This window comes from Artemia sp. Qi Xiang Cuo, chromosome 7, assembly GCF_049724085.1.
Source record: "Artemia sp. Qi Xiang Cuo chromosome 7, ASM4972408v1, whole genome shotgun sequence".
Lineage (NCBI taxonomy): Eukaryota > Metazoa > Arthropoda > Branchiopoda > Anostraca > Artemiidae > Artemia > Artemia sp. Qi Xiang Cuo.
The window spans coordinates 18533415-18558800 of record NC_142800.1 but is presented as its reverse complement, the minus strand read 5'-3'; the positions used below and the strand labels follow the sequence as shown (position 1 = coordinate 18558800).

General features: G+C 34.6%; 1 pseudogene; it reads right to left on the bottom strand.

The window, feature by feature from the left end:
• Nucleotides 1–6216: 6216 nt before the first annotated feature.
• LOC148950025 (maternal protein exuperantia-1-like) lies at nt 6217–16097 on the bottom strand (annotated as a pseudogene).
• Between the last annotated feature and the right edge of the window lie 9289 nt (nt 16098–25386).

The following is a 25386-nucleotide window of genomic DNA, read 5'->3' as shown; positions in this document are numbered from 1 at the left end:
ATTTTCGAAAAAATTAATATTTTCATATATTGTGTTATATTTTAACTCACAACTGTCCCCACTCGGTCAAAGGTATATTGCCAACGAGCCTTGGTCGTGGATATTAAAAACAGTGAAACTGCCTGACAACGAAAAAAGTGATACTTTTGGGCAACGCTGTTTCTAGCGTGGGGGGATGGCAAAGGGTTTAAACCCTCTCCCCCTCCCCGATTTTTGTTCGAATCGTAAGAAAGTAAGAAAAAAGTGTATAAACAAATTTTTGGTGTTTTCTGAAAAGAAAAATTTGTACCCCCCCCCCCCCCCCAACAAAAATCTTGATTTTAAAACCAAAGATCGAACCGTTGATATTGAAAATCAATATCAGAAATATTTGATTTTCAAACAGTTCACCAAAAACTGAAGTTTTTGGTGAACTGTTCTTTACGCCTCTACTAACAAATGTAAAAATGTACTGTTCACAGTTTTATGCAGCCTTCCAAGCATGGGTAAGAAACCTATATCGGATCAAAGTTAATTTCTAGATGTAGATTTAAAACATTTACGTTTTGAATGGACCCATGGTGAGGCTTGAACTATTTTACAAATCAAAAATTCAAAATTTTACTGGACATCATGTTTTCTTTCGAGGACTCCAGACTCAAAAAATGTTCAATAGGTCCATGAAGCCTGTTACCCAGTTTTAACATTGAATTTTGTTTACATCTTAAAGATACAAAAGAGCTAAATGTTGTAAATTTTTTACAAATAAAAACATTCTTCTGTCATAGTTGCAAATTCACTACATTTTGCAATTGCAGAAAATCATGGGTTCAAAGTTTTTTCTTGTTTTTTAAGGGATTGGGACTTGCACAGTTTAGTTTAACCTAATTTCAGTATGCTGATATTGAAGAGGTGTGGGTCCAGTAGGGCTATAGAACTGGATCTTCCAGATGCATTTGATGAAATTTCAATGTTTTAACTGTAACATCGGTTTTGAAAAATACTTAAATCCATTGGTGAGGAGATTTGTAATAGAATATACTGTTGCTGGGAAGCAATTAAAACAGTTCCTCACTAAAAGCTCCTCATGTCTGACTAATTCTGTAATAGCTAAGCTCCAGGCAGAATTTAGCTTTCTAAGGCGAGTATATAACAAAAAAAAGTATGGGTTTCTATGATAATTTTGTTTCTATTGAACCGACATCGAATTTTCTGTCTCTTTATCCTGTATCGCTCGAACTTTATAGCCCTCGCTGTTTTCCCTAATTTGAACCTCCCCCCACGCCTTTTTTCTTTTGAAATTGAAACCTTGGGTGTAGCCCATTTGTAAGAGTTGTGCGGTAGCCCACAAGTGTAGGAATATACACTGCTACTGATTCTAAGGCAGAAAATGCTGCCCGATGTTCAATCTACCCTGGAGGTTTTCTCTTTGATTCTTACTCAACCTAAATAATGGTGAGTAAGATATGGTTAATTGCCTATTCTTCTGTAGCTCATATGTCACTCAAGATTTATCACAAGCTTTGCATGCTCATTTCCTCAGAGAGCCCCCACTATAGAACAAGTATTTCCAAAATTAGCTATCACAAGTCCGGTTTTGCCGAGTATATATAAAATCGAAAGACTTCTCACAATGGATGGGTGTAACAATAAGCACGTCTGTGCTGAAGTGTTGTCTGTAAAAGTATCGCTTACTTGAATCGTTTTTATCCTATGCATGTACTCTGGAGCTAAAACGAGATTAACGAAAAAAAATCGAAAATTTATCAAATTCCCAATTTAAAGGAAAAAATTACCAAAGAAAAGTATAGTCCATTGGCGGATTTATTTTAATGAGCTCTGGTACTTTTTCCAGAGTTACCAAAATTCTTCAAGTTACATTTTCCGCCAAGGAAGATAATTTCAAGAAATGTCATACTTCCTTGAAGAAATGCTGCTTTTAAAAGTTTTACCCATAATATTCATTATGATCTTAGAAATTACGAGTAACGCCCTAATAGCACTTTTATCACATTTGTGAATAAAATCAAAACTATGCTCGGTGCAGCACCATTTATTAATCCCGTTGGTATTTACCGGGTTGAATGTTGCTCAGTTTTCAAGCATAAAATTTATTGTTTACCAATCGAAATTAAGATTGGAGCCTAGTTGTTTGAAATTAAAAAAGATTGAAGGCTTAAAAAGCAGTTTTACTATTTCTGAGATGAATCTGGCATAAAATGCAGAAAAAAACAAAAAGAATAAAAAAGAAAAAATAACATATTAGTAGATAATAGTTAAGGAACAAATTAGTCTTGATTCAATTTTAAAGTAAGTAATATGATTCAAGACGCTTCTTGACTACTAAGGTCTCTGCATCGGCCCTGCGGTGTGGTGCTACGGCAATGTTCGATCTCTTGGTCCCATATTACCAAGCTAAGGTCGAACCCACTGCGCCACTACATGACACATTCAATCTTTTCAAATTAATATCTTGCCATTTCAATTTTCCAATTTACTAGTACAAGTGTGACTTTAAAATCCAGGACTAACACGTATTATTAATACTTTTTGACTATTTACTTTGCTATGGATTGGAAATAAAAGTTATGATTGTGCTCATCTTTTCTCAAGAAAATGATCGGATTTATCCGATCGTCAATCGAAAGCCAGGCTCTTAAAATGTGATCTCGATTCACAATCTGATCGTGAAATTTGATATCGAATGCCAATTCAGCAGTTAGATTCTCAGGTATAGGCTCTGGACTCGCACGGTATTTCTCATCAGAAAAGAAAACGAGAACTGTTCACACTGAAAAGTTTTATCATTCAAGTAGGTAGAATGCCATCTATCTCTAAACAATAACAAAATAGTTAAAAGCTTTACATAATGCAAGATTGATTAGACAATTAGGATTTAGAAGATTTATTAGAACTAGAAGCAGCGCTTGATCAGCTGGAGGGGAGGTGTAGCCAGGGAATAAAGAAAAGGGTGGATTTATCACCAGCGGGAGTAGGCTTATTTCAGGAAGCTGTTAAGATCAGAGTTGCTCTTGCTTGTCGGATCCAGCTAAACTTAGCTGGATCAAAAGGTTTTACTTAGGCTTGCTGGATTAAGTTGGTTCAGATTTTTCAGTTGGAAGTGAGTCGCTTTCTTAAGGACAAGTTTGTTTATCCCTTCCTCCAAAAAATAAAAATTTCTTGTTCTTTCTTGCCAAATTTTACGAAAAGATAAGCAAAAAAGCAGAACATATTGACTCAAGATGGTCGTTATTGGGGGAGAGAAACTTGATAACACCTTGGTCCCGACATAGGTTAAGTTCTAGAATATTATTTTATTTAAATAATACCTTTATTATGAGAGGTTTCTTGTCACCTTGGAAATTATTTGAGCTAGACGAATGAAACTTTCAAGAATGTCTCCAGATTATAGGTTAAATTATGCTCTAGGAAGGCCTTTGATAAATTGTTGGTTTTCACGGTGAATTTGTTAGCTAGAACATAAACATACCACTTGTTGCATGTGTGAAACTATTTCTAAATATACTAATTTTTACTCTTGAAAATGTGTCACAGTTCTCCCTGCAATGGTACTAATCTTGACAACATTTGGAGTAGGATATATCCGTCAAAATCATGGGGGGATTAATTTTCGGTTTTTGGTACCATTACAGATAAAGAACTTCTCAGAAGAAAACATTGTAATAAAAAAATTCAGTACTATGAAATTCCATATTGCATGCTCTTGGCAATCAACATATTCGCGTTTCCCCATTGCACCCAAATATTTTGGTTGTTATTCTGGCAATGAAGATTTTGAAAAATACCTTTTATTGAGTTATTTTCATTGAAAATTGTCTTTTTTGGTATTTTTTACGAAAAAAGTGAAAAAACGACAAGTTTGCCCCAGTTCATATTGAAAAATACATTTGCCCTCTCATACAGTCTGGTGAATTGACGCTACTACCTACAGAATGAGCTGAGAGCAACTGGCTGGTTGATGTAATAATTAGAAAACAGGATACAAATGTGAGACCAACAGTTCCTTCTAGACAAGGTTTGGTTGCAACCTTGTGGGAAATTTTTCAGGATTTGCAGTTTGTTAACAAATTATAAGATACTGGTATACATTAGTGTCTTTAACCAGAATTTAAAAGGGGTTATGTCATAATAAGATTTCAGAAGGAGAGTCTTAAATACGAAGAAAAATTATAATTTATAAAGATAAATGTCTGGGAGTTAGGGGTAAATTCTCCAAGTCTTCTCATGTGAAGGCATGGAAGTAGAGATAAAGCGCTATTAACTAAAGTAAAGGTGAAAACATTTGAACGAAATAGGCTGAACACTATTGGTCAAATCGTTTTGCTTCCTGATTTCGATTTCAATTGGTATTTGTCAGATGTTCGTTCTTCTGCAACAATGCTTTTCCGAAGCATTTCTATTAAAAGGGTGGAATATATATTTAGGCGCGTTTGGCTAGGATTTGAATTCATTAACTGTAACTTTTGCTTTTTAGAGACATACCAGTAAGTTTAACATGAAACATAACATGCCCACAAGTTCTCATCTAATGGTAATACTAAGTAAAAAAAAAGAAGAAGTTTTTTCAACTGAAAGTAAGGAGAAACATTAAAACTTAAAACAAACAGAAATTATTACGTATATGAAGGGGGCTGCCCCCACCTCAACACCTGAATCTTTACGCTAAAGTTTTTTTTAGCACTTTTAAAAAAGCTTCTTATTGTTCTAATTAAACGACTTTTGTGTTTAAAGAGTCGTTTTTGAAGAATTGTGACAAAATTCAAACTTTAGCGTAAAGATCGAGGTGTTGAAGAGAGAGTAACCCCTTTCATATACGTAATAATTCCTGTTTGTTTTAAGTTTTAATGTTGTTCCTTACTTTCAGTTGAAAAAACTTTTTTTTATTTCATTTTTGACGAATTTTTAAACTATGCCATGAAATCTGGCCCCACCGCAACAGCGAAATCTCCCTCCCGACGGAAAAACCCTCTAGATAATTCAATCCCAGTAGAAATTTAAACCGGACAATTACCCTCAACAACTCAACGCATAAAATTTATACTGAAACGAGAAACCGAGACATAAACAGAATTTTGCAAAAACAATTGGTTTTAAGATTTTTGAAATGCCTCCTTGAGGCATGGCCCAAAATCAGTTGAGAGCCACCAGTGACGTCGTTTAGACGTCAACAATTTTCCCCAACAATTTGGAGAAAACTATTAAGTAACTGTTGCTATTTTAAGTTTCAGTTTCATTCTTTACAGTAGTATGCTATCAACAGATACAAGCGTATCTGTTGATAGCATGTTGGGGGGGCCAGTTCCCCCTACTCTTTTCTTCCTTAGTAGTTTCAGATCACGAGAAAGGTTGAACGGCGATTCCACCAATGCTGCAATCTACATAACCAAAGTCATAGATGGCGTTATTGTTAACTACAGTTATACATGGTGATACGTTTTCTTCTCCAACGATACATTTTAGCTTCTAAGCAGCTTTTTCAATTGATTTTATCAAATTTATATCTGATGTCGGAATCAAACGTCAGACCCAGTCGTTTCCTAGGGCTAAAATATAGAAACGTTACTCGATTGAGTCAGCAATTCGTTGATGTTATTATGTTCCTAAAGTACATTCTAAGGCAATCAATGTATTGTTTCTGGGACGCTGGCGAGCTGGTGTCAAGCGTCACTACATCATAACAAGTTATTTGCGCAATCGATTTCTCAATTGGATATATGGTAAATGCTATCAGTGATTTGTTTCCGGGCGCATTTTTTGGCAGCTCTTCGAAAGTTTGCGTAACTCAGTGATTGGATATGCCTCCTGGACAAACATATTAATTTGATGGATAATGAAACTTGCTTCAATCTTCGAAAATTGTCATGACTACAACCGGGTAGGTATTATTTATGTATTGTAATGGTCCTGAGCACATCAGTTTTCCATTACCGGGCTTAAGTATGAGCTTGGGTCCCCATATTCCCATCATGGAGCCCCATGTCCCCATCCAGGGTCCCAATGACCCTCCCACCTTTTGCCCCCCCACAACCAATTTTTTTCAAACTTAGATTTTTCTAGAAGTGTATGCAGCTTTATTATCTCTTCCAGCTATAATATAGACAGCGTATAACATCACCTACTTCTGTTTGTCTTAAAAAACAGGAAAGACTCAAAAAACTAAGTACGTTTATTATATAACGAAAAAAAACAATTTCGGGATGATAAAAGGAACTAAGTTTAAGCCTCAAGCGCCAGTTTTGCGACATTTTCACCAAGGGCATCAACTGCATGTGTATGCTTCACAAGGCTGTTTAACGCTTGTCTGCTTTTGATCAGCAATTGGAACTTTCTTCTGGTGAAATGAGCGTGACCGATTCTTATGGGACTGCGAACGATGTCGATATTTCTCGCCACAATCTAATCTATTATCTGGATTACCTCCGTTTCGCACAAGACTTGGCATATCCCTTCGTTGCATTTGTTGGTCAAAATGAGTAGAAATTATGTCAATCAGAACTCCAATTTTATCCGGTTTTCCTTTTACAGAATCTGTAATCATTTCGTGGACACCGCCTTTTCCTCCTTTACGAAGAAATATTTCAGCTAAAGAAGCGAATTCTAGGTCAGCATCAACAAGAAGCCGTCGGAGTTTTGCAGCGTATGAGCGAACACCCATTCTTGTACATGGGCCGAAGTAATTACTGAATATAGGCGTCAAATTGGCTTCTTTACTAACATATTCTTTGATCTTGTTCAGCTCAGTTTGAGCATTGGATGGGGAAAAGGTAACTGATTCTAAGGATTCCAATTTAAGCTCTTTCTTTAGTTTGAATTAAGTAAGCTTTTTCAAGGTAAATAGCGCGCTTTACAGCGGCATCAAGACAAAGTTGATGATATCCAACAGACGTAGCAATAAACTTACGACAAGACTTGAATTCAGGTTCTGAATCATTGAGGTTTGCAAACCCTTTGAAAATTCCAATAAAAGCTTCAAACATACCATACCACATGTAAGCCTGGACTAAATGCACTGCATTGCTCTTTCGTCCATCACAGCCGACAAGAATAACTCCGTCTTTCTCGCCTCTCACCTTTTTAATCCATCCAAGAAATTCATTTAATCCAGAATATTCAGTTCGGGATGGTATGATAGCGTTGCGAACGCAGTCTTTTAGTTCTCGGTACTTACCACCAATTGTAACGACTCGCATGCCGTACAGATTTTGAAGATTCGGGGGTAAGTCACAGTAAGGCATAATAGCGGCTGAAAATTTGTCTTTGTTGTTGCAATAGGCCCCAATGTCAATGATACTTTTAGCGAAAGAAAATCACCTATGATATTTTAAAAGTAAAAAATGAAGATATTATAAATACGTCAATATCAAACCTTACATGATATTATCAAAGTCTTGCATTTTATTACCAAATAATATTTAAATACTACAAATTCTTGTCTTCCATTTTCAAAGTCCTGTGAGATATTATGAAAATCTTTTCAGCTATTGCCTAAATCTTGCAAGTTCTTATCAAAATCCAGAATGATGCTAGGAGAATCGTGGCTCGTACTATCACAATATTATCAAGCGTTAAAAAATTCTTGTATGAATCATACCAAAAATTATCAAATATCTTGAGCTACATTATCCAAATACCACATGATATAATGAGAATCCTCTATAATATTATCAAAACTTTACATGGTATTATCAAAATATTGCAAGTTATTAACAAAATCATGCATGGTATTATGAAAATTCTACATCATATTAACAAGAAAATAATTGTCAGGTAATATCAAATCGCGTCTGATATCGTCACATCTGACATGATGTCGTTTAAATCATGTCTGCTATTTTCAAATTTAACATAGTATGATCAAATCATTTATGTCATTGTAAAGATTATCAAAATCTTGCCAAATATTACCAAACTCTTCTATGATACTATCAAAATCATGCAAGTTATTAACAAAATCTTGTGCGGTATTAGCACTTAATTTCGTAAGTTATTAACAAAATATTTTCAGTTATAATCAAATGGTGTCTGCTATTACCAAAATCTAATATGGTCCTATCCAAATCAGGTCTTCTATTATCAAGATTATCAAAATCTTGACTGATAGTATGAAACACCTCACACTACATTAGCAAAATCTCGACTGGTTTAATGAGACTCCTTTATGACAGCACCAAAACCATACATGGTATTATCAAAATCATGCAATTTATAAAAAAAATCTTGCATGGTATTATCATTTAATCTCGCAAGTTATTAACAAAATATTTTCAGCTATAATCAAAACGTGTCTGCTATTACCAAAATTGAATATGGTCCTATCAAGATCATGCCTACTATTATCAAGATTATTAAAAGCTTGTCGAACATTAACAAAAGCTTACATGATATTATCAAAGTCTTGCATGATATAACCAAATCCTGTTAAATACTACAAAATCTTGTCTTACATTATCAAAGTCATGTGAGATATTCTTATTTGGTATTTTCCAAAAAAGAAATCTATTACCAAAATCTAATATGGTCCTATCACAATCGTGTTACTTATTAACAAAGCTTAACAAAGTGCTATTAAAATCATATCTGCTATTATCAAGATTACCAAAATTTTTTCAAATATTATCAAAATCTTACATGATATTACCAAAGTCTTAAATTATATTACAAATTATATCTAAAAATCACAAAATACTGTCGTGCATTTTCAAAGTCTTGTGAGATATTATGAAAATCCTTATAAAAAAACATGGTAGCACTTGTTCAGGAAAATAAAACGGTACCATATATGACTGTAAATGAATATATGAAAGCAGTAGGGACGTGAGTGTTAGATGTTGACAATATTAGACACGTTTTGATAGTATCAGAAAATATTTTGTTAATGCCTAGTAAGATTACATAAAGAAAGAAACACGAGCAAAAATGGGGTTTTTAAACGACATGAAAATACTGAAAAAACACAATAAAGCGAATATTTCAAGAGGACAAACTCCTCTCTTCTTCAGCACGAAACAAAATAATGTATCCAAGGAAAGCGCTGAAGAAAAAAACGACAAAATTAAACGCGGAAAGTCAATGTGGAAAGAACAAAAAAAAAAAAAAAAAACAAAAACTTAAAAGATGAATAAAACTCAGTAAAAGCCAAAAATTATAAGAATTAAAACCAAATACCTAACAACCATAAAAGCGAGTTATTCGCCAATATCCACGATTTGCACAACATCCAAAAAATTATGAACTGCCATCGACGGATACTAGCGAACAACTGAGAAATAAGAATTGTTTAGAAAAATTGTTTAGATAGCATTGTTTTGAAATAAGAACTGAGAATTGTTTTCTCTTCTTTTATTTCTCAGTTGTTTGCTAGTATCCGTTAAATTGGTCATAAGCAGACATGATTTACATATCATAATGTCAGATTTGACGGTATCAGACACCTTTTTGATATTACCGGAAAATATTTTTGTTAATATCATGTAGAGTTTTCATCATACCATGCAAGATTTTGTTATTAACTTGCAAGATTTAGATATTACTATGTAAAGTTTTGATACTATCATAGAGGATTCTCATTATACCCTGTGGGATTTTGATAATATAGCACAAGATATTTGATAATTTTGGGTAGGATTTTGATAATATCCCAAAAGATCTTGATAATGCTTGAAAATATTTTGATAGTACCTGCAAAGATTTTGCTAGCATCATTCTAGATTTTGATAATAACTTGCAAGATCTAGGTAATAGCGGTATGGATTTTCATAATATGTCACAAGACTTTTACAATGCAAGAAAAGATTTTTTAATATTTAAATATGATTTGGTAATATAATGCAAGACTTTGATGATATCATCTAAGGTTTTGATAATATTTGACAGTGATAATCTTGATAAAACAGACATGATTTTGATAGCACTATGTTAAACTTTGTTAATAGGTAACATGATTTTTGTAGGACCATATTAGATTTTGGTAATAGCAAACACCTTTTTGATTATAGCTTTTGATAGTACCAGACCCGATTTTGCTGAAACAATTCTAATTTTTGATAATAAATTGAAAAGATATAGGTAATGCTAGAAAAGGATTCTCATAATGTCTCACATGACTTTGATAATGCAAGACTAGATTTTGTAATATTTAACAGGATTTGATAATGTCATGCAAAACTTTGACAATACCATGTAAGATTTTGATAATATTTGACAAGATTTGGTAATCTTGATAGTAGCAGACATGATTTTGATAGCACCATATTAGATTTTGATAATTGCAGACAAGTTTTGATGGTAGCTAAAAATATTTTGTTAATAATTTGCAAGATTAAATGATAATACCATGCAAGATTTGGTTAATAACTTGGATGATTTTAATAATATCATGTATGGTTTTGATATTGTCATAAGGGGCTCTCATTAAACCAATCGAGATTTTGATAATGTAGAGTGAGATGTTTCATAATATCAGACAAGATTTTGATCGCATCATGCAAACAATTTGGTTATACTTGTCACGATTTTGATAATCGTGATAATGACATACACAATTTGATCACAATATGTTAAATTTGGTAATAGTAGACATGATTTGGATATTATCATGTCAGATTTGACAATATCAGACACGTTTTGATATTACCAGAGAAAATATTTTTGTTAGTATCATGTAGAATTTTCATGATACCATGCATGATTTTGTTAATATCTTCCAAGATATTGATAATACTATGTGAACTTTTGGTAATATCATAGAAAATTCTGATTACACTATATGGGATTTTGTAGCATTCTTGGCATATTGTTGGATTAACGTAACACAAAATATTTGATAATTTTGGGTATGATTTTAATAATATGACGCAAGATTTTGGTAATTCTTGATAATATTTTGATAGTACCAGGCACGATTTTGGCAGCATCATTCTATATTTTGAATATAACTTGCCAAATTTAGGTAATAGTGGAAACAATTTTCATAATATATCAAAGAAGTTTGAAAATGCAAGACAAGATTTTGTAATATCGAAACATGATTTGGTTATTAAATGTAAGACTTCGATAATATCATATAAGGTTTTATAATATTTGAAAATATTTTGATAATCTTGATAATAAAGGATTCTTATTAAACGAGTCAAGATTTTGACAATGTAGTGTGAGCTGTTTCATAATAACACACAAGATTTTGATAGTTTCATACAAAACTTTGGTAATACTTGGCAAGATCTTGATAATCTTGATAATGGCAGACGCAATTTGATCATACTATGTTAAATTTGGTAATAGCAGACATGCTCTAGATATCATCATGTCAGATTTGACGATATCAGACCCATTTTTATATTACCGGAAAAATATTTTTGATAATATCATTTAAAATTTTCCTAATACCATGCATGATTTTGATAATACTATGTAAAGTTTTGATATTATTATAGAGAATTCTCATTATCCCATGTGGAAATTGATAATATAGCATAAGATATTTAATAATTTCGGATTTGATTTTGATAATATCACACACGATTTTGGTAATGCTTGATAATATTTTGATAATACCAGACACGATTTTGCTAGTATCATTCTAGATTTTGATAATAACTTGCAATTTTATAGGTAATAGTGGAAAGGAGTTTCATAATATCTCACAAGACTTTGAAAATGCAAGACAAGATTTTACGGTGATTATATATGATTTGGTAATATCATACAAGACTTTGATAATATCATGTAAGGTTTTGATAATAATTTACAAGATTTTGATAATCTTGATAATACAGACATGATTTTGATAGCAACATGTTAAACTTTGTTAATAGGTAACATGATTTTGCTAGGACCATATTAGATTTTGGTAATAAAAGACACGTTTTGATTATAGCTTAAAATATTTTGTTAATAGCTTTCTAGATAAAATGATGATATTATGCAAGATTTTGTTAATAACTTACAAGATTTTGATAATACCATGTATGGTTTTGACATTGTCATAAAGGATTCTCATTAAACCAGTCAAATTTTTGATAATGTAGTGTGAGATGTTTCATAATATCAGACAAGATTTTGATAGTATCATACAAGAGTTTGGTAATACTTGGCAAGATTTGATAGCATAGTGCAAGATCTTTGATAAAATCTAACGAGATTCTGATAATATTACAAAATACTTGGGTAAATACTTTCTAAGACCACACTGGCTATACATGACGTAAGAAGCTAAGAGAGGAAAGGAAATAATAAATGATAAATAAAACCAAAAAATTAAACGAAAAAATCCTCATTTTCTTACCCTTTTTTGGTTTTATTTATCATTTATTATTTCCTTTCCTCTCTTAGCTTCATACGCCAAATACTTGGGTAATATTTGATAATATTTTGATAGTACTTGAAACGATTTTGCTTAACCCATGCTAACTCATGATAATAACTTGCAAAGATTTAGGTAATGCTAGAATGGATTCTCATAATATCTCACATGACTTTGATAATGTAAGACAAGATTTTGTTGCATTCAACAAGATTTGGTTATATCATAGAAGACTTTGATAATATCATGTAAGCTTTTGATAATGTTCGACAAGCTTTTAATAATCTTGATGATAGTAGGCATGATATTGATAGGACCATACTAAGTTTTGATAATAGCAGACACGTTTTGATTATAGCTGAAAATATTTTATTAATTACTTGCGAAATTAAGTGATAATATCATGCAAGATTTTGTTAATAATTTGCATGATTTTGATAATATCATGTATGGTTTTGATATTACCATAAAGGATTTCCATTAAACCAGTCGCGATTTTTATAATGTAGCTTGAGATGTTTTGATAGACAAGATTTTGATAGTATCATACAAGAGTTTTGTAATACTTGAAATTATATTGATAATCTTGATAATTACAGACACAATTTGATCACACTATGTTAAATTTGGTAATAGCAGACATGATTTGGATATCATCATGTCAGATTTGACAATATCAGACACATTTTGATGTTACCAGAAAAATATTTTTGTTAATATCATGTAGAATTTTCATGATACCATGCTTGATTTTGTTAATAGCTTGAAAGATTTCATAATACTATTTAAAGTTTGATAATATCATAGACAATTCTCATTATACCATGTGGTATTTTGATAATGTAGCAAAATATATTTGACAATTTTGGGTATGATTTTGATAATATCACACAAGATTTTGGTAATGCCTGATAATACTTCGATAGTATCAGACGTAATTTTGCTAACATTATTCAAGGTTTTGATACTAACTTGCAACATTTGGGTAATAGCGGAAATGATTTTCATAATATCCCACAAGACTTTGAAAATGCAAGACACGATCTTATAATATTTAAACATGACTTGGCAATATAATGCAAGATTTTGATAATATCGTGTAAGGTTTTGATAATATTTGGCAATATTTTGATAATCTTGATAATACAAACATTATATTCTTAATAAAAAAATCACGATTGACAAATTTATAACATCTTAATTTTGTTTTTTTAAATATCAGAGGTGATTTTTTTGCTATAAACATATTTAATGTGCTTCTAAGACATGAAAAAAAATTCGAAAAAAAATCAGTTTCGAAGTTCAATAAAAAAAATTAAGCAAAAAAACATACAACTACAAACATTATCTTTCTAATAGAAAATATCACGACTGACATATGTATATCATCCCCATTTTGTATTCTTAAAAATATCACGGTTGATTCTTTTTATAAGTATATCTAATATGATTTTAAGACATGGAACAAAAGTTGAAACAATTTTTATTTTAAAAATCTAAGTAAAAAAATGGTTGGGGGGGGGAGGGTCAAAACATTGGGCGGGGAGGGAGCATTCAGATTCTGGATGGAGACATGGGGCCCTGAATGGGAACGTGGGGATCCAAACTCATGCTTAAGCCCGGTAATGGAAAACCAATGTGCTCAAGACCATTATATTACATAAATGATACCTGCCTGGTTGTAGGAGTCAAACGTGAGACCCAGTGGTTTCCTGTAGTAAAGCACAAAACGTTATTCAACTGAGTCAGCAAATTGTTAATATTATTATATTCTTAGAAATACATTCTAAGGCAATCAATGTATTGTTTATGGGACGCTGGCCAGGTAGTATTAAGCGTCACAATATCGTAACAAGTTATTTGTGCAATCGATTTCTCATTTGGATATATGCTAAAAGCAATCAGTGATTTGTTTCCGGGCACCTTTTTTGGCATCATTCCGAGAATACGCATAACACGGTGTTATGAGATGCTTGCTGGACAGATATATTCTTTTGATGGTTAATAAAACCTGTTTCGATCTCCAAAAATCGTAATGAAAAAGTATTTTCCAGAATCCAGGGAGGTCAAATTTGTTGCCTATTCAAGTTTACTATTCATGCAAACTATCCAATTCCTGAAAATAACACGAACAGATTTTTTTTAAATTTAGGGCTTGCAGGGCAAACAAATCTTGCAGAGAAATTCCCACTCCACCAGTTGACACCACTGGTTTTGTTCAATTGCCTTCAATTCGCAAAAATTAAAGGGGCTGGGCCATATTCAGTGCCCCCCTCCGATATTTTTGTCTGATACGTTAAAACGTGACGCAATGCAGTCAAACAAATTTTCGATAGGTTTGTTTTTACTTTTTTTGTACACCCACCCGCCAAATAAAATTCTTGACACGGATCTGGGGAGAGAGAGGGGGGGGGATCGAAAGAGTATCCTTCATAATCCAAGGAGGGAAAATTTGTTGATTTTTCAATTTGTTTAACAAAAAAAAACAAGCCCTTTTTCAATAATAATACCACGAAAATATTTTCTTGAATCTGAGAGGGGAATACAGAAAAATTCTTGTAGGAAAATATCCCCCCCCCCCAATTGAAGCTACTGGTATTCATACCTGCTACTTGGTATCAACACAAGTTTTATTGTAAGAATATTTAATTTGATCCAAATATGGACACCAAAAGCTGGATTTTTAATCACCCAAGCAAAATAAACGGCAACAAAACAGTGAGACTTTATCAAAATGATTGCTTACTTAATTTTTTATTAATATTAGTATAATTTATTTTATATTAATCCTTTTCATTCATCATTTACTTGATTAATTCTATAGTTCCGTATTGTTTCTAACAATGTAGCCAGAAGACTATATTGAACAATAGATGGCTTTCAAGTATAATTCCAGTTTCATGGTAGAATTTGAGAGTAAACTTATTAAAGGACCCTAACCTTTGAACCCTAGAAAAGCAGTAGAAAACGATAAAAAAAACTCCTAAAAGATGGACTCGAGCTAAAAAGACTTAGTAGAAATAGACTCAAGCTAGAAAAACGTAGTAGAAACAAGGTAGTACGAGGGACGTTGCATTTCAAGATGGTAGTATCTTCTGACTTTTCAAGTGCAGTAGGTCAATGCCTTATGGACTACAATTATGTATGGAGTTGTACTAGTCTTGTTCAGATTTCTTGATCAATGCTTTGCCCTTTACTTTTTAGCCTAAATAAATTACGTGGCTATGCTGTAAGGACAACACATTTTGTATTAGTTACTTTGTAATACGACACAAAAGAGGACTAACCGTAGCTGGGACTTGGCTGGTTTTTACACCATCTAAGAGCTTAAGGAATAAATTTAAGAGTCGTTTCCTTCCAATCTTGTACACGCCCATGGGCACCTCTCAAAGTCCCCTCCCTCTGGAGTAAAACGGATTTTATTTTTATTTTAGAATGGTTATGCAGCAAGGCCTGCATTAGAAACAAGGGCCAGTTCTGACCACACGAATTCCTTGCACCAGAAAATCTTAAAGAATACACTTTAATAATCAACAAAATGATTTCACTCTTCATTGAAAGATTCTAATATATGGACCAGCGTATTACGAGTGGAGCTGTCAAAATTCCATAACTCAGACTCCTGGGATGTATCAACGACGGTAACACTTTGAGGTGGTAAATCACAGGGTTTCTGTGTTAGTTGGATTTAGGCTCCAGGCTTCTCCTTTCTCACAGACCCTTTTTCATGGATTCTTGTTCTCTCTTCACGCAGAGCATTGTCTCTTGAATCTCGTTTTTCCGTCTCGCAGACCATTGTGTCTAGAAACAAGATAAGGAACCAAAGAGACTGAAATCTTTGGTAGTATTAGGGTAGAAACCCCATGGAATCCCCAAATGAAAGGATTTCCCTCTAAAAAAATCTCAAAACTCCTCATTTTTAAGGAACCTCCTATATTGAATGGAAATATTGTTCCTAGACGAAGGAGGAACGAGGACCCTAAGAGAATGGGGGCTCAAGAGCACCTAGGACTTTACTGGTTATTACACCGAGCCAAGAGTGTCTTCTAGCATCCCCTATCCCCTTAAAATTAAAATTCGCGGATGTAATCTGCAAAAGATAACAACAAATACTTAGCCGGCAACTTGTCAACTGAAAAGCTATACGCAACTAAGCGAATAACAACACTAATCACGTCTACTCTGCTATAAACATAGCTTATTTAGAAGCCCCTGGAAGGTGCGGCATATTTCACAATTACTGTCCCTTTTTGCTATCTGCTCATAATTTCACAATGTGTTTTTAATTTTAAAAAAATTGAATTTTTGTTCATATATGACTTCAATTATCGTGCATTTTCTAGGTTACTTGTCTGACCACTAATCAAGACTTTTTCCTCAAGTAGTAATCTTACAGCCTCTCATGTCATTTACGGCTCGTGGTAAGTAATCGCGCTTGTTAGATAAGTAATCTTGGAATATACAAACATACTACAAGAGTATGGGCTAGTCTGCCTTTCGACATTCCAAAATTTGTTAAATTCATCAAGTGCCCCTCCCCAAGGTAATTTTTAGTAACTAGCGAATGATTAAATCCCTATGAGTAGCAGTGTTGCCAACACTTCAAAACAAAAGTACCACAAATTGTCTCAGATTCAAAAATGTTTCGCGTTGTTACTGATTTTTGAATTTATTTGGAATCATATATTTTCGAAGTTCTTGACTTCCAGCAAAGGACCCTAGGTTCTAGTAGGGCTTTCTCATACCCGGGGGATCTCTTCTTTGAGTCTCTTGCTTTTTATAGGTAGTTTTATTATGAAATCTCAACCAGGAAACCTATCCCAGGGACTAATGTGGTCTGAGACACCCACAAGCTCTTCCCATGTCCAATCACTGAGTGATCCTTCATCAAGAAAGAGAAATCGAATATCTCCATCCCCACCTCATCTTTCTCCAGAAAAGTTACCGAATTACCATATTGTGTCAATAAAGAAAAATGATGGACAGCCTTTGTCAAGAGAATGTGCCCTGGCAATTAGAAAACAATTTTCCAACTCACAAAAGTGAATTTTGAAATAGCTTTCCGCCAAAATGGATCAGTAGATTTATTTTTTCCATCTGCACTTGCTGCAAACCTCGATTTGCAGCACTTTTATTCGGTTTGTGTTAGTTCCCATTTCCATCACAAGAGCAGTGTGGTCAGAAAAAGATACGAGTTCGTTCTGTACACTTATCACTTCCGTTATTAGATTTTGTCTCGCACAAATCTGGTCTATTCTGCTTGATCCTCGGTTATCCATTCGGGTATATCCAGATCCTTTCCCAAAATGAACCCACACATCTTTCAAATTCCAAGCACTTATCACCGCCTTTAAACCTTCACTGAATCTTCTTCTTGTTACTTTTCCATTCCTTCCTAAAGCTTCCGCTTCGGACACTATACAACTAAAATTTCCCAACATTATCAAATTTTCATCACAAAGGAATCTTGCCAATTTTTCACGAATGGCACTCTCTCATTGTGTGAAGTTACCCGTTCCTGACGGCAGGTGGACGTTTACTATCACCAATAACCCACAACGCAAACTAAAAATGCTTCCATCATCTTCAAGACGCATGCTTCCTTCATCACACTGTATACTTTCTTTTAAAAAGGAAACCAACATCTGGCTCAAGCCCTCCATAAACATACTGGTAACCTGTCGGGGCTTTAGTCTTTTTTGAGTCAATTTCTTGTATACACGCTACATCTATGTTCTGTTTTGTCACAAATTCTAAATAAAGGTCTGCCTTTTTGCTTGTTTTGCTCCATTCACGGTTAATGTAGCTATCCGCATCTAATTACATAAGAAAAGAAAAAAAACTTTTCTTCCTTTTCACCTATATCCTCTTTTTTCCTCTATTTCCTGTTTCCTTTCCGATACATTTTCCTTCCGTTTTCCTCTCCTTTGATTGGTTACTCCCCTTGCTACCAAGAGATGCCTGACTAAGGGTTCTCTTCGGTGACGGTACATTTTGGTTTGTTGCTCCTACTTTTACTTGGTCTTTTTGGGTTTTGGTTGTTGGTTTCAAACTCCTCTTTTGGTCTTCTACTACTTGTTTGCTTGCTCCTGCTACTGAATTGCCATGTTTTTCTGCCTCATTGGTTGCTGACCTACTTTCTGCCGCTTCTTTTGTTGGGTCCGGTTTTTTTTAGCTCCACCTCCTTTCTTAGCATTTATCTTCGTACTTTCCAGTACCATGTTTACCACAGCTGATATTGACAGCGCACTAATGCCTCTAACTCCTTCATTTCCTTGCGGTGGCTTTGGTGTTGGCATAGGTTGTGGTCCCCATGCCGAACCTAAGCTTCCCGGATTTGGACTCAGGACACTCTGCCTTCCTTGATTTTTGCGATTTCTCTGACAGTCCTTGGCCTCATGATCATCGCTATGGCAAATAAAACACATTTTCGGCTGATCAGGATAGAACACGTTGATTTTCTCCTCCCCCTCCCAAGAACCTCAATAGACGGTGGGATGGGGATATCAAGATACATCAAAGCTGTTGCTCTTCCCGTATATACCTCGATAAACTCATCTCCAGCATACACTTTTCTTCTTATGTTTAGGACTGTTCCGTAAACCTGAAGTTGCCTTTATCCCATCGGTAGTTCCTTCTCGCGGGACCCTTCTTAGCTATACGTCTGTAAGGCGTCTCCCGGTCCTTTCCACACTTACCGGATAAAAACTGTTTCTGAAGCCCATCTTTGGTTTGTGTGTCTTGCAGTGTGGTTTCAAGTCATCCGCCAACACCGCGGAATTCATTGTTACTTGCACTGGCCAAAGCACTTGAAATCGTCTGTATCTATTGCCCTTACGCTCCCAAGGTTAATATTCAGCTGCTTCAGAAACTTGGATGAATATCCACCTCTCTAACTTCACTCATGACCCCGTCGTCCATCGAACGAAAATTGAAAACCACTGTGTTCCTGCTCATCTTATCACAATAAACAAACACTACAAAAAAAAACATAGATAAATAAATAAAATAAAGATAAAAAATGTCCCTTTTTCCAAATACCTTACAAAACCCTTAATATTTACTCTCTCACACTCTCACAACAAAACACAAGCTCTCGTCTCACCCAAAAACTAAAAGAAAACTCACTCAAAAAACACCCAAAAAATTTATCTTTAGACGCGCAAGGTTCTCCCGCCACATATCAACACTGGCAACCCTTCTCACCAAGTACACAAACGACACATCATTAATGACTCATCTTTCCTATCTCAATATCACACGTAAAAACTCATTCATACAAATTTAAAACCCTAATCACTCTACTCACGACAATTTTCTCTCTCTCTTTTAAACCCACAAAAACCAATTTATCGAACTTTTCCCGACAAAAAATGACAAAAATTGTTAAATTAGTTTCGGAAAATGTCGACTATTAACCAGGGTTGCAAGTTTATTTTTACCAGCGTGTGCAGCATCTCTTATTTGAACGCCCAAAGTCAGCAACAATCTTATCTGAGCTGAAAAGGACAACCAAGAAGTTAGGATTGCAGGAAAATATTAAGCTGTTGCTAGAAGCAGACCTCCTAGCTCAGGAAGAGAAAGGATCTTCAAGGGGATCATTGACTTCTTCCAAAGCATCGATATTTCATAAAAGAAGTCCTGTAAGTTGCAAGAAGAAGCGTCGACAAGCAGAAGAAGTGGAGCGTCCTGTCACAAGAGCCGTAGAGGTACCTGCTAAGTTTACTCTTAAATTGCGCGGGAAAGGTAGCAGGACCCTAAACTTCCCTTTTTTGGCCCTTATGAAAAAGCCAAATTAGTTTTCTCTCCCCCTTGGAACATTGTAAATTCAATGCTATGGAGGGGAATCAACCAACTTTGAAGCCAGAAGGACACCGAATTTTGGAGTCCAAGTGCTTTCTAACGAAGAAAAAGTCTGAAAAATTTACCAATAACCCAACAATTGTACCCTGTCCAGATTTTTCTCGGCGTGCTGTGCTTCGTGCAACACGCGGATTGTTGGCAAAGTACATCGCTATATATGAAAATAATGTATCATATATTTTCTTTGACTCACAGCATTCGTACGGGATTCTAACTAATAGACAATTCTTCTGGGCTTGGTATGTTTTGACGGGCATCTTCGGGCTGAAAAACCTCTTCCTAGCTAATTTATCTATTATGGGCTGCCTACCCGTAGAAGAATAATATTTGTAGGCATGAATATATAATGAGTCGGAGGTAATAGGCTTGAGACTGTCTGTGCAGGTTTCGACTCTTGTTGATAGAATAGCATCGCCAAGTGCTGAAAACCATGTTGTGACCAAGATGGGCCGAGGATTGCACAAAGCCTCCATTCTTAGAGGTCCCAGAGACTTCTTGCTGTCTGGTTCTAAGCCGGCTTAAGCACTTCGGTGTAGACTTGAGAAGATATGTGATCTCCGTCCTGCACTGGTATCCGGGATCATTGCTTTTCCTAAGGCGAAAATAACTTCAATGACTTAAAGAACATGAAAATTGGAACTTGGAATGTTACGACGTTAAAGAATGACTATCGTATCAACATTTTGACTGACGAATTCAAACGATTCGAACTGGATTTATTTGGAGTTTCAGAAACTCATATCCCAGGGTTAGGAAGTATGAAATTAGGTGATACAAAATTTGTTTATTCAGGCAGGAAGGATGGGGTACATAGACAGGAATTAGGACTCATGATGAATAAGGAAGCTGCTAAGTCTTGTTTAGGCTGGGAAGTTACTAGTAATAGGATATTAATTGCTCATTTTATGACTAAAAAGTGCAGGGTATCAGTTATAATAGTATATGCCCCTTTAGAACTGACTGACGGAGATACTAGTGACTCAGATGAATTTTACTTACAGTTACAAGAGCAAATAGACAGGGTCCCAGGTAGAAATATGATGTTAATACTGGGAGATTTTAACGCCCAGGTCGGCAAAAATTGGGATAGATGGTATCCTAGCCTAGGTAAATTTGGTGTAGGAAAAGAAAACAGTAATGGATACAGACTTTTGCAATATTGTAGGTATAACAATCTAGTTATAGCCAATACAGTGTTTGGTTATAAAATGGCTCATGAGTTAACATGGTATTCACGTGATGGTAAGACAGCAAACCTTATTGATTATGTTATCGTAAACCGAAGACTGGTAGGATCAATACAAGATACAAGGGTATATAGGAGTGCCGTTACTGATGTTAAAAGTAAAGATCACCATCTAGTAGTGTCAAGGGTTAATTTGAAGCTGAAATATTGGAAGGGTAACTACCTCCCGGGAAGTTATGATGTTGGTAGACTCCAGGATGAGAATTTGAGAGAAACTTTCCAGGAACAGTTGAATACCAAACTTGAGAGTTTAAAATTTGACAATGTGGATGATGGTTGGAATAATTCTAGAAAAATAATTTGTGAAGTTGCTGAAGGTGTATTAGGGAAGAAAGCTAGAACTGCAGCTAATAATATTAGTGAAAAAGCTTTATGTTTAATAGAAAGGAGATAGGACTTGTACAAGAGTTATCTGAGTGATAGATCATCAAACAGTTCGTGGTAACGAACTGTAAGTAAGGAGCGACCCGGCTCAATGGTAACCGAAACTCTAGAAAAAGGGGTTTTTGATACCAATAGATATATCAAAAGAATCAGATTTCAATGCTGATTTCAAATATATAACTTTCATCAAGTTTAGTCTTACCCATCAAAAGTTACGCGCCTGAGAAAATTTGGCTGATTTTGAAAAAAAGGGGAAAGACCCCCTAAAAGTTATAAAACCTTAATGAAAATCACACCATGATATTCAGGGTATCATATAACCCTACTTTATCGGTTTAAAGCTCCTAACTAAAAAAATGTGTATTTTTCCATTTTTTGCCATAAGAAAGATAACGTATGCGTTTTTATTTGTTTGTTTGTTTTTTTTTTTTTTTTCCCCAGGGGTGATCGTATCGACCCAGTGGTCCTAGAATATCATGGGAGGGCTCATTCGAACGAAAATTAATAGTTCTAGAGCCCTTTTTAAGAGACCAAAAAAAATGGAAGGCAAGTAGACCCCCCCCACGCTGATTTTTTTCCCAAAGTCACCCGATCAAAATTTCGAGATAGCTATTTTGTTCAGCATGGTCGAAAATATTATAAAAATGTCTTTTAGGATGACTTGATCCCCCAAAGTCCCCAGGGGGAGGGCTGAAAGTTATGAACTTTACTCACTGTTAACATATAGTATTGGTTATTGGGAAGTATACAGACTTTTTCAGAGGAGATTTTTTCTGGTAGGGGGGGGACGGAGAGGGTCGGGGGCTATATGGAAGGATCTGTCCATGAAGGAAGTTTTCATGGGTGAAGGGAAATTGCCCTTAAGGGGGCGCCGTACTTGCAAGCAATCTATAATGGTTCAACTGACGTAAACAACAATATTAAGGAATGAATAATTCTTGATTGTCGTGGGCGTCGTTGAAAGGGTTAATCTGGAGACAAAGTCCGTGGAGGATGTTTGTGTGGGGTAAGGGACATTTCTATGACGGGGGCGCCGGATTTCCAAGCATTATTTAAGAAACGATCAGAAGTTAAATAAAAAAAAACAAGTTTTTTCAACTGAAATGTAAGAAGGAATATTAGAACTTAAAACGAACAGAAATTATAACGTATATGAGGGGGTTTTCCCCCAAGTCAATACCACGCTCTTTACGCTACAGTTTTTTTTAGTGGTTTAAAAAGAGCTATCTCGTCTAATTAAACGGCCGTTGTGTTTAAGGGGTTTGTGAATAAAAAATTTTTTTAACTTTTAACGTAAAGAGCGTGGTATTGACTAAGGGGAGAACCCCTTCATATAAGTAATAACATATACGTAATAAAAAAAAACAATAAAAAACAAGTGATACGGCTCAATAGTAATCGAAACTTTTAAAAACGAAATTTTGATGTCAATAAATGTATCAAAAGAATGTGTTTATAATGCTGATCCTAAATATATAAATTTTATTAAGTTTAGTATTACTCATCAAAGGCTACGAGCCTGAGAAAATTTACTCGATTTCTTAAAGAGGGGGAAACATCCCCTACAAGTGAAAGAATTTTAATGAAAATCACACCGTCAGATTCAGCGTATCAGAAAACCCTATTACATAGGTTTCAAGCTCATATCTGCAAAAATCTGCAACTTTGTATTTTTTGCCAGAAGAAAAATATACGAATATAGAAGTTAGTTACGCAAGTTAATTTGTAAAGACATCCATTTAGCAAAAGAAAAGTAAAATTTTTATGCAAATAAAAGCTGCATTAACTAAAAAACGATCAGAAATAAAAAAAAAAAAACAAGTTTCTTAAACTGAAAGTAAGGAGCAACATTAAAACTTAAAACGAACAGAAATTATTCCGTATATGAAAGGGGCTGTCCCCTCCTCAACGCCTCGCTCTTTACGCTAAAGTTTTTTATTGTTTTAAAAAATAGAGTTGTGAGAAAGTCAAACTTTTTATTGTTTTAAAAATAAAGTTGTGAGACAGAGTCAAACTTTAGCGTAAAGAGCGAGGCGTTGAGGAGGGGACAGCCCCTTTCATATACGGAATAATTTCTGTTCGTTTTAAGTTTTAATGTCGCTCCTTACTTTCAGTTTAAAAAACTTGTTTTTTTTTAATATGAAAAAAAAGGAATGTAAAGAAAGTGGAGAAAGCATTAAGATATGAACTAAGGAGGTGTGAAGTGGAGGCCATGGATAAAATTGCCGAGGATATGGAAGATGCAGCTAGACGGCATAATAGTAAAATATTGTACTGGCATATTAACAAATTGAGAGGGATTAGTCAATCCGGACTTGGCCCAGTTAAAGATAGGAATGGGGCCTGAATTAGCGATAAGGAAAAAAACTAAAGAGAGATGGGCAGAACATTTTGAGAATTTGCTTAACCGAGATAGAGTTGCAGGAAAAGATATAGAGGAAAATTAAAAAGTTTGTGATACCTTTGATGTAAAGGAAGATTTGCTTTATAAGGAAGAATTAGCAACAGTACTAAAAGGATTAAAAAATAATAAGGCTCCAGGTGCTGATAGGGTGGTAAATGAGTTTCTTAAATATGGTGACTCTGAGGTTAGAAATAAGTTGCTGAAGATTATGAATATGATTTTTGAAAAAGAGGAAGTACCTAAAGATTTTAGGAAAACCTTAATTAAGTCGCTTTATAAGAAAGGTGATAAAAGTGAGTGTGGTAATTATCAAGGCATTAGTCTGGTCTCTGTAAGTAGTAAGTTGCTTAGTAATATGATACCTTTTAGACTGAGAGATGCCGTAGACAAAGTTTTAAGAGAAGAACAGTGCGGTTTTAGAAAAGGTAGAGGATGTGTCGTTGATAGAAGAGCTTTAGTAAAGGTTTTATCCTTGTATGGTATACCAGACGAATACATTAAAGTGACTAGTGCTATGTACGAGAATAACACTGCTGCGGTTAAGGTAGGAAATGAGGTTAGCAGCTGTTTTTTTTTATTAAATCAGGAGTTAGGCAGGGTTGTGTTCAATCCCCCTTTATATGAGTTATTTTGATGGACTTTGTTTTAAGGAGCACAGGAAAGGCAATGGGAGACCACGAAATCAAATGGGGAGGAAAAAGTTTCCTGGACTTGGATTATATTGATGATTTAAGCATCCTAGATGAAACTGTGAGCAAAACGAATGAAGTTTTAGAGGTTTTGTGAATTCAGGGTGCTAGAATTGGTTTGAAAATTAATGTTAGGAAGACTTAGCCACAAAGGCTTGGATTAATTGAAGATGAAAAGGTGACGTTGAGTAATGAAAAGATTGATTAGGTGGGCAGTTTCACTTACCTGGGTAGTATTATTAGTAAAGACGGTGGGAGCAGTCGAGGTGTTAAAAGTAGAATAGCCAAGGCTCAGGGTGTATTTTCACAGTTAAAAAAATTTTGGAAGAATAGGAAGATAAGTATAAAAACCAAGATTAGAATATCAGAAGCTACAGTTATGTCAGTGGTCAAATATGGCTTTGAAGCATGGGCGCTTCGAAAAGCGGATGAAGATTTGCTAGATGTTTTCCAGAGAAATTGCTTAAGGATTGTCCTGGGTACCCGGCTTACTGACTGT